A 13,381-nucleotide genomic window follows, 5' to 3' on the forward strand; every position below is an offset into this window, starting at 1 on the left:
ATGTGCTTTCACAAACCTTGAGGCCATTTTGCTCTTATGGTTGGTAACACATTAGTTATAAGCATTGCTCTAATGTGCTTTTTCGTAATTGACTGTATTGGCTTTGTTTCAAACTCCCCCCTCTTCTTGTTCTTGGAGCTTCTTTTTGCTGGCTCCTGTTTAATAAATGGCTATATTCCTATCTTACCATCAAAAAAGACATCACCATTAGTTGTAAATATTGGCTTTGCAACAGCACACATGAACATGATTTTGGGAATGAAACTCTTAGATTGACACTCTCTATGTGGTTCTATTTCTCCCGGAGCTAGATAATAAGTTTGTGTCTCCCGGGTTAGATAGAAATGTTTTTCATCTATGTGAACAATATTAGTATATGGCTTAAACTTGAATGAATCATTTTGTTCATCATATTCACATTTAGATAATGCAAAACTTAACCTGTGTAGCTTGTTTTTTTCATTCAAAGTGGGTTTGATTGCGTTTGTGTGCTTTCTTATGACTTTGTTCTTCTTCCACCTACACACCGTTGTTTGTGACACCTTCATCTGCTTTGCTATTGAATGCTGAGTACACTTGAGTTCATATTTGATGGCCTTAAACTTTTCTTCATCGAATTGGATTTTGTTTGGTGCTTGTCCACCCACTCTCTTGCTGTTGAGGTTAATCACTATGTTGTTATTCCTGATTTGCTTCTTCACTTCATTCCACAAACGTGTGATTGTTTTCCTACACACTTGAAACTCAGTGGCAAGTGCATTGATTGTGCCCACTGGTTTGCCTTTCTTATTTAATGCAAACAACAGCTTCTGCATTATTTGGGTTCTTTGTTGAGTACTTAGATTTTTTGAAAGAGCCATTTTTTTGGATGGGTGTGTAATTAATGAATTGTGTTTGGTCTATTTATTGCTTCTGTTTTACATGTAATGATTGATAATATTTGGTGGTTTACATTTCATTTTTGGCGCCTAATTCTAATTGATGGAAGGTTTGGGCACTTCCATTTTTATGTTGCTGTGTGTTTTGATAATTTTGAGTTTTAATTGGCGCCAGACATCATTTTGGTTTTCTTTCATTGGCGGCAGTTTCTAATTTCCTTGTTTTTGGACATTGTAATTGGGGTTTTAAAATGAATTTGGGTAATGTGATGAATTTTTTTAAACTAAAAATTTGGTTTTTTACAATTCAGTGGCTATTTAAGAAATTATTAATTCGTCATTTTTGGTAATTTGGAAAATATGAAGTCAATGATAGCAAAAAAATATGCACTCACATGATCAGCAACGACTGCAACTACACCGAAGCTGTCGAACAATTGAGAAGACTATCTGAGATACTGTAACTGATGTATTTAATTTTCTTTAATACTCTTGAGAAATTTATATAATTTCCAAAAGTTATTGTACCTGTAGGACTTATTTATGTACTTTTGGAGTTAAGTAGACGATCGATGTAATTTTTATTCTGAACTGAAAAAAAAAAGTTTAGACTTTTGGTGCCAAAAAATCAGCTTTTAAATTGGGCTACAAAATGCTTGAAATTGGTGGGAATCATTAATTCCTTAATCTTTACATTAAAAACCCATTATACCACTCTCTTTCTTACCCTTAGAGTCCCATTTTGACTCTCCTTAAAATTCGTGAAAAGTCAAATAGGACTCCTAAGAGGAATAGGAAGGAGTATAATAATATAAATGAGTTGGAAAATTCCAAGTGTCATGTTATTAGGGCTCTGACATATAAAATAATCTTATTGGTTGTTTATTAATTACATGGCAGATTAATTTTAGAAAATAATAATAATTTAAATAATTATAAGTTTACACTGGATATAATTTATTAACAGAATTAAAAACTATGTTAAATTAGATAAATAATAATATGACATTCAAACACATTATTAAAACATTATTATTTCAAAATTTTGAAAAATATTAAGAAATAATAAAAGGAAATCCTCTTTTAAATCATATATTATTATAAAAGAGTTGGAAAATTTTAAGTGTTAGGTTATTAGAGCTCTGACAATCATATCATATCATACAATACAGTATCATAAAAGAGTTTGAAAATTCCAAATGTTATATTATTAGAGCTATGACAAATGAAATAATCTTATTGATTGTTTATTGTTTACATGACAGAATAATTTATATATATTAAGTATGTACATATTTATGGCTTAATTTCAAGTGGCATGATTATTCAATATTAATTCATACATGCATTTTCAATTGCATCATCATTCTTTTTTTATTTGCTATAAGTAAGTGAATTTAGAAAAATTGAAAATATATATTCTTTTTGAAACTCAAAATCAAATACTTATAATATTTTAAAATTTAAATTATATAAACACCATCAAACTAACAGAAATCTGTGCAATGCACGGGCACATATACTAGTAATTTATATTTCTTTGTTTTAATAGATTTGTAGCAAAGAATAAGTTGTATGGATAAAATGGAAGTACAATTAAAATGTATAGATGAGACTAAAAAAGTGATAGGTTATTAACCTAAAAAATTAGACCCTTTTCCCTCAATATTGCTAATTCCATAAGTATTTCCCACTTTGCATGAAATGGAAAAGTATTTCCCAATATACCGTCCACATGGAAATTTTTTTTTTAAAATTTTTCAGACAAAACCACCAAATAGTAAACCGCCACATGAAGTAGCGACTCTTTGGGTGAACAGTGCATAGTAAACCGCCATCTCATGTGGCGGTTTGCTCTGGGTGAACCGCCATCTCATTTGGCGGTTTGTTGTGTGCCCTTGCAACATTTTATTTCTTTCTTTCAATTCCCATAAATAATTTGCACAACTTGCATTAAACTAGTTCAATACCATCTATTTCATAATAATCAACTACGAACCAGCTTGATTTGAAAACATTAATTATGAAAATAATGCGAAGATATATTACAATCATGGAAAGTGTTACAAGAAGTTTAAAGCATATAAATTGATACAAAGTGTGTTAAACTATATTTTCTGGCCTCTTTTGTTGTGCGCACCGATGGATAAGGATGGTGTATACTTGTCAACCTCTGCAATGATATTAAGAGTAGGAGCTCGTCTTTGACTAGCACGCTGATATGTGATGATCCTTTGCGGAGGCGATAGATGTGGAGGATTGGTCATAGAAGCTGGAGGAACGAATGACGACATAGCACCGGATGTCGATGGGGATTTGGAAGACCGACCTCAAGTAGATGAACGCTCGCGACCTCTTGTGGACCGACTACTTGATCCTCCGGAAGAGCTACCTCGGTGAGCCGAACTCCGTGGAGAAGGAGTGTGGAACGTATCATCAACCTCACCAATGATGGGTGGAGTCGGAATGAGGTACTCATACCCTGCGTGACTCAATGCATCGGTCAATGACGCGTTAATGGAGCCAAGGGTCTGAAACATAGCCAATACCCCACATCAACTGGCGATGTAGCGGCCATGTGAATCGTGTCATTGCATTGTATGAGGACCGATCAGATGCGCTCAGCCTGTATGTTATCATTATATTGTTAAAAGAATCACATAAATGCATTACTATATGTTATGAGTGTTAAAAGAAGACGTACCAGTAATGTTGATGTCGGATGGTAATGTGATCCTGGCTGTGCAAATGTGGTGTTCGTGAGGTGTAGTATGAAGATACATCTGTACCAATTCATGTAAGGCTACCATGTGTGTGGCAAAGCGTTCATCTTAGCCGTTGTGTAAGGCTACCATGTCATCTGTAATAGAAATCAATATACTTAGTAATATATACAATTTATTGATAACTAATACAAATAATAAATGCTAATAACCTGCTCGTCCCGTTGTCAATCAAGTACGTCTCTATAGTAGACTAGAGTGTGTGGGGAGTGGGACCTCGAAATATATGCGAAGCCAGCTGCGAACAAACGAACATTGTTTAATATTTCCATGTATCATAAAATAGTGAAATATTGAATTTGAATAGTGAATTGATTGTTGCTACCTTACTGCTATAGGATCCCTCCCACGACGATGCTGTGAACCTAAGACCGGTTCAAAATCCTCTACGTCATCGTCCTCATCATGTTGCCCAGCGGGTCAAATCGTCCGAATTATAGGCCTCCCTATATGAATATGCTCCCACGACCATATCTGTAACAACAACAAGCAGCCTCTAATGTCCTTGGCACACTTACGAGATGCTCGACATAAATTACGATACAGATACGCAAACGTAGCACTTCCCCAACTATACTCATCTACTCGCTCCAAGTCTCCTAGCAGAAGGAGATAGATCAATTGGACCGAGTCACCGCTCTTGTCTGGAAACAAGATGCATTCAAACAGGTACAAAATGTACGCTCGCGCATGTCTCTCCACTATAATATCATCCGTGTCATCCTCTAACACGCTGAAATGGGATATTTCATGATATACTACTGAGTTTCTTCGAAATTCACCATATACTACACAAAATGTTCTAATTCACCATATACCACACAAAATGTTATAATTCACCATATACCATTGAGTTTTCGCCCGTTAGCACAGAATACCATTAATGGCAACTGCCGTCAGTGTGCCGTTTGTGGTAAATTAATAATTCACCATATACCATTTACTTTTTTATTTGCGCCAAATACCATTTTTTTAAAAAATATAGCCGTTGGAATTATGATAAACAAAAGAAGTGTCATACAAACCAAGTAGTTAGCATTTTGTTCAAAAACAACTTGACAATAAACACTGTTCACCAAAAAAATGACACTAAACAATGCTAAGTAGCAGCCTTTCCCTTCCCCCTTATGTTTCGTTGCTGTGAAGAGGAAGCTGCATGTGCTGCCTTCTTTGATGATGTCTTTTTTGCCTTATATGTCATTGCATTGTGGCCTGGTTCTTTGCATAAGCTGCATTTGTTATTCTATGCCTCTTTCCTTTTTTTGCTTCATGAGCAGCTCTTCTTCTTTACTTAAGTAGTCTGCCAACATTTCTTTTCCCTTGGGGTGGTGCAATTTCTGGCACATCTAGTGAAGGCCAGTGAGTTGGATCAACCATGAGGTGGATGTGGTCTCCATAAGTGAGTTTTTATGCAGCCCCCTTGTAGAAAGGTGAGACAAAGTCCCTAGGATCAAGTCTCTGGTTGTAAATGAGCCTAAGACCATGCTTGCAAGGGATACTTGATCCTTGTCATTTTCCACACCCACAAGTCATATTTCCTAGGGTGACAGGGAACTTGACATGGCCATCCCTCACCTCAAACTCTCCATCACCTACCTATCACTAATAAAAGTCCAGTCATCCTTCTGAGATTCATACTGAGCAAACAAGCACCTCAAGTTTTTGAAAAAATAAGTCCAGGAATCTATGCTCTCTGTGTCAACAATCCCATAGGCTAACACAAAGATCTCATTATTCCCATCTATTGCAACTGCAGTAAGCATAACCCCTTTGTAATATCCACTTAAATGTGCACCATATATTCCTATGATAGGTCTAAAACCACCTAAGAATCCTCTCACTTGAGCTGCAAAAGATATGAAATAGGCCTTAAATTGCAAACTGTTAGTCCATGTAACCAGAGCATAAGACCCAGGATTTGTGGACTTTATCATTTCAGCATACTTTGGAAGAGCTGGATAGAACTCAGCAAACCCACCATGTAATTGCTCTCTCGCTAAACTCTTCACTTTGTATAACAATCTTAACTTCACATGGATTCTGTACCTTTCCATGCACAGCCTCTGTAATGAATCAATTGGGACATCTAGGTTTGCCTCTAAGTCTTGTAACAATTGTCTGCATAGTCATGCTGAAGAGACCATAGGATTCTCTTCCAGCCTCCCACAAGTTGCATGCTCTCCTTCTAGCTTCTTTATGGCCCAACTGACTTTGTCTCTTAGAACTGAAGCATGAATCCTCCAAGTGCAATCCCTCATCAAACACCTTGCTATGTACCTCAAACTGTCAACATGGTCAACTGAAACAGAGAAGCCCTCTTGTATGCAGTAATCTCTTAATACATCTAGAAACAGTGTTTTGGTTTCAAATATCAACCACTCCTCAAGAACAATGGATCCAAATGGTAACTGAGACCAGATTTTACCATTTTTGTACATTTTGTCTAACACATGAGACCCATCTAAGTAATCCTCAAAGGTATTCTCATGTATATTATCATGAACATCTTCTTTTCTCACAATGTACTCATCCATACTATCCAACTCCATATCAGAATCAACCTCAACATCAGAAGCTTCATAATCACCATCTTCACTATCATCAGAAGGCCAAGCATCAGACTCAACATCAATTTCTTCAACCACTCTTTGGGTTTTCTTGCCCCTAGTGTTGATATGCCTCCCTGCTGCAGTTTTCTTGCCAACATCATGGCCAAACTTAACAACAGTGCTTCTAGACACCCTCCACTCTTTAGGTTTAAGCTTGGTTTGTTCTTTGGGCTGGGTTGGTTGGTTGACTGTGTAGGGGTATTTTCTTCTTCTTTGGAGTGAGCTTTTTCCTTCTTGGAGGGTTATTTGGTTGAGATGTTTGTGAGCATGGAGGTTGTGAGGGTTGAGGTTGTGAGGATTGAGGTTGTGAGGGTTGAGGTTGTGAATCTCCTGAAAAAACCTCATCTGCTGCTGGGGTAGCAAACACTCTTACATATTCAATCCCATCATCATCAACATTCAAAACAGGGACCTCTACAGCCACAGTATATGTCTGCTGGGCCAAAAGCTGCTCCTCAGCTTCTGCTTCCTCTGCCATCCTTCTATTCTCTTCCTCCATTAGCCTAATATTTTCAGCCCTGTTCTTCAAAGTTTTTGCCCAACTAGCTTCTGCAGACTGAAACACAAGGGATGGTGTTTCTGTCTCTTCTATAAACAATTCAATTTCACTATTCCCTTCATTCTACTCCCACATTTTTAACATTGCCTTATCATCAACTAACTCTAACTTACGATTTGTTCTAGATTTAGTGATAAACAGGGTGAAGTATTTAGGGAGATATACGTTCTGTTTCACTGAATCCTCAAACATATACTCAATCAACTCCATCAAATTCGTCTTATCAGTGTCATCCACCCTCACATCAAAAGTACCCCCTAGAGCACGAACTATTGACCACATTGTACTCATCTTAACAACAACATTTACCAACAACACATTACATCACAATCCAAATTATAAATCGCATACAAAACAAAAACACATCACTTTAGCATAATTCAAATTCGCATGCAACTTATCACACTTAACCCTAACCCTAACTCCATTTTGCAAAAAAATACAAAATCAGAACTCGAAATGCAAATGGATAAGGATAGTAATACCTTGCGTATGCTTAATCCACCGAATTAGCGAACTTTGTGCTAAATTCAGTCACGACCACCTGTGTTTGGGTTCCAAATCACTTCACAAACCTACAATTCACTTTACACAAATCGATTTTAAGGATTTTTGATGGATTTTAAAGGTTCTAGATCAATGAAGACGAATACAAAGTTTCTTGAATGGAGAAGAAGAAAGATGGAGGATCAATTTTTTGAAGAAATACGTTGTGTTTGGGGAAGTCAAACCTAACAATGGCGCCAGTTGAATGCTTAAGGGCATACTGATAATTTACCACAAACGGCACACTGACAGCAGTTGTCATTAATGGTATTCTGTGCTAACGGACGTAGACTCAATGGTATATGGTGAATTAAAACATTTCGTGTGGTATATGGTGAATTTCGAAGAAATGCAGTGGTATATCATAAAATATCCGCGCTGAAATGCTCTCTGAGCCAAGTCAACTTCAACGAGGATCCAGTGATGATCTTCGGCTTTGTGAGGTCTTGAGGGTTTTCTGGCCAAACCCCTAGTAGCTCATGAACTAAGGCTGGCCAATTTCCCTCTCCATGACCTATCACTGCTTGTCCTTCAATGGGCAGTCCCATTATAACTGCCACATCTTGCAACATGATTGTTGCCTCGCCAACCGTGAGGTGGAAGGTATGAGTCTCCGGCCTCCACCTCTCCACTGTTCCTGGATTAGATTGCATTAATGCCTGCAGGTACCTTGTAAGCTCCTCAAAGGACTTATCCCAATCCCCAAATACTTTTGTTATAGCCTTATTTGTGGCCAACCAAGCTCTCTTATATGTTATAACAAATCCGTATTTATTTTTTACAAAATTAACGATTGACTTCACCTTGAACGCTGGATCAACTCTGATCATATCCACGATAAGATCAGCAACAAAATCAGAAGTAAGGAGGGTATGGTGGTCACTGTAATGTGCTGAACAATCTTGATTATGACCCTTATATCACACAATCTTAAATGATCCCGTGGTGGTCATAATAGCTTGCATCCTCCATTCACAACCTATATTCTCCGCATTAGTACATTGGATAACGTACTTTGAAGGCTCCGACTCAATTACACGGAAGTTTCTATTGTTAGAAATCGCCCATGCTTTAACATTCTTCTTAAGGTGGTCCAAGGAGCTAAACTCTTGCCCTATCCTAAAGTCTCCATTTTCATTCATGGAGTTGTCATCATTCTAGGTCATCCATGCATCAATCAATTTTTGATCAACCTCATCAATTCTAAGCCAGTCTTGAGATGGAGCACCATCTCTAATCACTGCATCTAGAGCTTTTCTTTTGTCATCATCCTCCTCTGAATCAGAATCAATATGCTCATCCTCCTGATCTAAAGAGTAAACCTCGTTGGCATTACGCCTACCCAAGTGACTTGTGGAGAAGGTGTTCATTACACCACCACTAATGCCACGTGAATAAGTTGGAGAAGTAAACTCATCTAAGTGCTCATAAATATAATTTGGGTTACTTAACATTTCTGTGAATGTATCATGGCGTACACTAGGACCTGATTCTGGAATTTCCATGCTAGTCATGACTTCTCTCGCATTATCCAAATTTGCAACCATTTCAACATAAACCTCCATTGCCGTTTTAGGGGCTTGTGATGCCGCATAAGCAAGAGCACTTATACTTTCATCATTCTTAATCGGGACTAACAAATTTTTCCCAGTCACCGGATATTTCATCTCCATTTTTAACATAAAAGAGTTGCGATCACAACCAAATACATCATAGACTTTGCTATGAAAAACCTCAAAAGTAGTATTCTGACGATGGATAAACATCACTGCATTTAATCCTCCATTATAAACAACATCGGATCCAGTATAACTTACTTTCCCACCCCAATACACTATAATGGGATAATGATCCATATTCTGCAAACACAAGCATGTTTTTCATGTGATTTCATATACACTTTATTGTTGATTGTGAGTAAGGGAAGTATAAATGTGAATACAAGAATGTGTAATATTAAAGTATTACAACACTTATTAGAAGGTTCAATTCAAATATAAAGCTAAAAATACCATGAATATATAATAAAACCATTAAACAAACCATACAAAGTAGTAAACTTACATTGAAGCATTTCATCAAACACTTTATATGCATACAAACCAAATCATAAAATTCAACTACAAATGTGTGAAATGTAAGCTTAAATCATAAAATCAAGAGAATGTAACAAACAGTCAATGTATTTATAACTTCAAATGACAACAATAATGAACAAAAAATCAATTTGCAAATCGAAAAAAATTAGGGTTATTATATTCATACCTTAAATGAGGATGAAAATAAACAAGTAAAGAAGGAGAAGATGAGAATGTAGTTGATTAATTTGGTTGAATGAGAGGAATTGTGAATATGAAGAAAATGAGGAGTGTAGAAATTTTTTTTTAAAGTGCACCTGCAACAATGAGGAAGAAATGAGATGAAGTGAACAAAACAGGAAGCTGCTGCCGTTTTGTACAACTACAAAACCGCCATCTCAAGTGGCGGTTTAGAGTAAATTATTATTTTTTAAAAAAAAAAAACTACATTAATGGGCAAACCGCTAAGTGAGGTAGCGATTATATTAAAAAAAAAAGAAAAAAATTTTTCTCCCAAGCGTCCTACGTGGACGATACTCAGGGAAATATTTTTCCTTTCAAGTATATTGGGAAATAATTTTATGTTTAGCATTATAATGGGCAAAGATCCAAAAAATTATGCAAATGAGTATGACCGACCAAAATAACAATTAATGCAAAATAAATGGAACAGAGAAAATATTTATTTACTGTATTCGTTTTCTCATTTGCCCTAGAAGCTATTTTTGTAATTGCTCTTCATATGTTCGATTATTTATAAATACATATTAAAACTTATTTTCTTTGCGTCACTTTTAAGTATGGTTGTGTAAATTAAATCGTTAATAGTTCTTATTCTTTCGCATCTCCTTTTTTCTCTCTAAAAAAAAATTTAGCTTTCATTGTTAATTTTGGATTACTATCGACTTTATGGTCAATGATAAGCTTACAATCGCTTTATTTTTTCTTTTTTTTTTTGTTTTTAGTTCGAAATAAAATTCATTCTCCCTATATTATAAAGTTATTCTATCTATTTTATTGAATTTGATCAACCCATATATTGGGTTTTAAAATCTCTCAGGATGAGAGTATGGAGTCTTGTTATCAATTCGATGGTAAAAAGGTATATGATGTCATCAACGGTGTCAGTCCTGCTAATACAGTCAATAGTATCTCTTTTTCAAAGCCAAACCAAATCTGAAGACCTCCTCGGGAGAGCCTGTAACAAACAACAATGTAATAGAGGGAAGACTTCAGTGTTAGATCTCCCTTATAATAATAGTGACTTTTTCTATATAAAATTTTATTTGTTTAAAATTGTTATGTATTTGATCGATTGTTACTCTATTATAGATATTATATGATATTTTTATCAATAAATTATTAGATTCTTTAAAAAAAAAACAGGTGTGTATAACACTCGATCTATAATATCCGGAATTTGATTTCAAAAACAGGATAAACTATTTGATTTTTGAAAACCAAATAATTCGGATCAAAAATTTGGTTTTATACATGTGTTTTGACACTACGAAAGCATAATTAATCAACATGAAAACTATGTCCTAACTTAATCATAAAGTAAGGACTCTGCATAAAAAATTGGCTTTCTTGGAGCTATAAATTAAAGTATGGCATAAGTTTAAATATAAAACAAAACCCTAATGAGTTTCGTAACAATACTTTGTTCCTCCATAACTTAAAAACCATTAAAGTTATAAACTAACACTTTCAATGGAACAAACTAAGTTAACCATCAACCAATAACTATTTACTATTTAGCAAACCATGATCAATATAGAAAAGTGTCGGTCTTTAATTATTTGCCTTCTAATTTCACAAATTTTAGAATTTTGGTCTTTGGATGATTTTCTTTTTGAGAAAAAAAAAACTTAATATTATGTTTGCGGATATATGCTTCTAATTTCACAAGTTTAAAAGATCTCATTTTGAAAACATTGGTAAAACATTACTTCCTTTATTTTTTTACTTGCAATAAAATATTTTTTTACGCAGTCCAATGCGTATGTTGGGTTGCTTATATCTAGAATTATACTCAATTAAAAATACAATTCTTAAACTTTGCCACCCTTTTATTTTATCGTCACCCATATGGTAATGAATTGACGATAATACTCCTGGACTTAAAATTTGTATAAAACACTCCAATCACACTCATTAACACTTTTATCACTCTAAAAACACCAAATCAATACTTAAAATTTGTAGAACTAAAGCTAAGGAAAACAAAACGTAAAGAACGAATCGAGGTAATTTTTAATCGAATTTCTTATGTAATTTTTTTTTAAAAAAAATACGAAGAACAAATCACACGTTTTGTGCGACTTTAATTTAAAAAAAAATTTAATATTTGCGATTTATGTTATTAATTAGTAATAATTAATATTTATGTTATTAAATTATATTTGTAATAATAATTAATTTAATATTGTTTTTATTAATAATAATTTAATGTTTATGTTCATAGATTATGTTTGTTAATTAATTATTATTATTAATATATTTTTTAAAATTAATTATAATGATAATAATAATAAAATTATATTAATAATTATTAAATAATATAATATATTAATTAAATGTTTGTTAATTTAACTTATTAATTTAATAAATACTATTTTTAAATGTTTATTAATTATTGTTAAATGTTTATTATTTGTAATAATTTTTATTTGTTATTATTTGTAATAATAATTAATTTAATATTGTTTTTAAATGTTTATTAGTTATTCTTAAATGTTTATTAAATTAATCATGAATTAATATTTGAAATAACTTTTATTTGGTATTAATGTAGTTAACTTAACATAATATTTGATTATTTTAATTTATTATTAATAGTTAATTAAATTATAGTAAATGGCTAGAAACGAAGGAAGAGGAAAGGATATTTTTAGAAACTTGTTGAGCGAAAGTAGTTCTAGGCCTACCATGTTGAGAGGGGGGTTACGGGTTCCGCTAGGAGGGCTAGGCAGGAATAGGCGACCAGACATAGTCAGGCCCAACGTTCGAGTACACTGCACCAAGTGCGTATTCACTTTGATGACCAGAACTAGCCTCCAGAGTAATTCGAGGGGCTCCAGTTCCGATGATAGTTATTACGAAGGCTCCGTTGGTCAGCCAGTAAATTTGGACTATCGTGCGGGGGCATGCTGGTAATATTGCACGTGCAGGCCCTAGTAATGCAGCCACTTTTGATCATGCAGAAGACAGCCAGGTGGACAATACGGCTCTAGGGAGGAGGAGGCGCCCACAATCCGGTGGAACGGACTGGCTGGTCACATCGCCCCAGCCCAGGGGCCCCATTGACGCACAATTGATATCTAGCTATGGGGGGCACATAGCTAAGGTAGCTCTGGGCCCCATTAAAAAAAAACATTCGAATCCATTAAACTACATATCGAATCGGATTCATAGTCACTTTGGTTAGCCATTGTAAATCGATTCCAACTTTTGGCTTGTTTCAACTCAGAGAGTGTTTTTAAGAGAATTTAGAGAGATGTTACTATGTTTGAGTTCGTATATTATACAGGGGCGATATTGAAAATTCAATATATATAGGGTGGCAATAAAAGTGTTCGGGATTTCGTTTCCTACGCTTTAGCTCCACAAATTTTACGTTTTGATTTAGTGCTTTTAGAGTGATAAAAGTGTTATTGAGTAAGATTGAAGTGTGCTAAACAAATTTTAAGTCTAGGGGCATTTTCATCATTTTATTAAAATAGGGGTGGCGATAAAATGAAAATGGTGGTCATGTTTAATAATACCCATTAAATATTATAAAAATTTGATATTATGAAAGTATCCGACGAGACGAACAAAATAAGATTCCATATGACTATGTTTTTTTCTCATTTAATAGACGCTATATGGAAAACACTATCGAATAATGAATAGTGTAAAAATGATTTTGATGCAACTAAATAAA

The sequence above is a fragment of the Amaranthus tricolor genome, chromosome 7 (genome assembly GCF_026212465.1).
Source record: "Amaranthus tricolor cultivar Red isolate AtriRed21 chromosome 7, ASM2621246v1, whole genome shotgun sequence".
In the NCBI taxonomy this organism is placed as follows: Eukaryota; Viridiplantae; Streptophyta; class Magnoliopsida; order Caryophyllales; family Amaranthaceae; genus Amaranthus; species Amaranthus tricolor.